This window comes from Gadus morhua, chromosome 4, assembly GCF_902167405.1.
Source record: "Gadus morhua chromosome 4, gadMor3.0, whole genome shotgun sequence".
Classification (NCBI taxonomy): Eukaryota; Metazoa; Chordata; class Actinopteri; order Gadiformes; family Gadidae; genus Gadus; species Gadus morhua.
In genome coordinates this window covers 1,072,297-1,074,316 of record NC_044051.1, presented here as the reverse complement: position 1 = coordinate 1,074,316, position 2,020 = coordinate 1,072,297, and the positions used below count along the sequence as shown (strand labels likewise).

The 2,020-nt window shown below is 37.8% G+C and overlaps 1 protein-coding gene across 1 annotated transcript in view; it reads left to right on the top strand.

Moving 5' to 3' along the window:
• Nucleotides 1-1,571, top strand: part of LOC115541481 (diphosphoinositol polyphosphate phosphohydrolase 3-beta) — a 17,657-nt gene extending 16,086 nt beyond the window's left edge. Inside the window, exon 5 of the mRNA XM_030353227.1 lies at nt 1-1,571. This exon is cut by the window's left edge and continues 1,896 nt beyond it. The gene's annotated coding sequence lies outside the window, so the exon portion shown is untranslated.
• The last annotated feature ends 449 nt before the right edge of the window (nt 1,572-2,020 follow it).

Below are 2,020 nucleotides of genomic sequence, written 5' to 3'. Positions count from 1 at the left end.
ACGGTCGTGTGTTGACAACCTGCATATTTATTCCCGGTCTGTAGAAGTCGCTTCTTTAACTTGAAAAACTCTGATTGCTGTACGAGGTCCGACCGACCGGCTTATCGTCTTCCAACTGTCTGGACTCAAACCCCTGCGACCGATTTCTATGCTGACCGATGAATGATGACTGAAACCTTTAACGCGGAAAACGGCTTGTAAATAGATTTGAAGAGAATTTATGTTGAGAGTATGTTTTAAAAAAAGAAATGTTGCGGAAATAGTGACCAGGAATGCACATCTGCAACTTGTCTTCATATTTTATATATTTGTTTTTTTGTTTTTGTCTTTTTAATTTTTTAACAATGTACAAAGAAGGAAAGAGAAAGAAAAAGAGATGTGAAAAGATCCTTCTGGAAATGTGTTGATGTGTTGTTGATGATGAGTGGTTTGGATATGCTTCAAGATGATGGTTGTTGCTTGTGACTTGATGTGGGTAATGTGGAAAATGTCGATGTCAGAAAGAACCGCATTTTGAAGGCTTTTTATAGGGAAGTGATCAGACCTGATCAATGAATGAAGAGCATTTCAGATCCAAAACAAATCCAGGGAAACTCGATATGAATATGTGAATATGTAAACAAATGAGAAAAAGTTATTCCTCAAACAATCAACCAACCCGAAATACCAGGATTATTCAAATATACATAATGGTTTTTGAAATGCATATAGCATATACAGAATGGTCTAGCAAGCTGTTGAGAGTATCGAAGGTTTAGGGTTATGGGTTTCTAGGGTTTACCATAAACGATGATGAGAGAGGATTATGATCTAAAAAAAGAAGATGTATGTGTGTTTCTACAAGGCAGAGATGTTTAGCCTGTTTATTTCACGAGGTGAAACCCGCCCCCTACTGGTCGGTGGGCGCAGTGCATCAAAACAGACAACATGAGGCTGCACAGTGTCTTACCTTAGCGGAGGGGTGAACTTCAGTGTCTGTCGATAAAGTTGTTTTTGTATTTATTATTGTTCACACACTTAGGGAGCACATCACCTCTAGACATAGGCTAGCGGCTCTGGACATCTCACTGACTCAAACATGTTGGTTTGGTTTGGATGAGTGTGAAGAGATTCAAACTCTAGTCTACGTGATGTCCTTTAATGACATCAAATTCGTCAAAAGTGGCATATGGAACTAAATGTTTCCCAAAACTTGTTGGAATTTGTTTGTAACACTGGATCCAGATTTATGAGAAGGAAAAATAATTAGAAACGATTTGATAATTGAAATGAGACCCCGTTTATTTTGTGTTTGGGAGAGAGAGAAAGAGAGACTACAGATGTTACGCGAATCAACGAAATGAAAACATTCTTGTGCCAAAAAAAATGTCAGTTTGGTGGAAAACATAAAAATGTGCATATCCGGCCGTTTAATCCTTATTTGACAAATCAAATAAATCCTTAACCGTTTAATGGAATATTCTTTATAATTATGAACTAATAGAATACTTAACATTGTATGATTAAGAAAATTATGTCAACGATTGTCTTCAATCAGTTTTAATAACATAATAAATATCAACTTAAACATATACTACCAGGTCATCCACATTTTGAAAGTGTTGAACAAAGAACGTTGTGCGATGCAGCCGTCCTAAATGTGCTGTCGTCACATATCTGGTGGTTGTGCTTGAAACCTATAAACCATTGAGATCACACCCAGCCCAGAGCCCAGGTTAATTAATCCACTTGTGGGCCGACGTTCAGATCTGTCTCATCAAAAGAGGGGCTGTCACACCAAAACTGTACCGCGGGCGAAAATTGTACCGCATACGTAACCGCGTTCGAAACATAACGTCATCGTTCGACGCGATTGTCCGTTGCCAGGCAGGTTTAAAAAAACATCCACGCTCATGTTGCCAAAGACGAAATAACATAATACAGATAACACTTGTTTTTACTTTATATTTGTATTGTTTTGAATTTAGCTAGCAGCTGAGTGTTTAAAGTGTATCATATTCTAGCTAGCTTGTGTTATTAC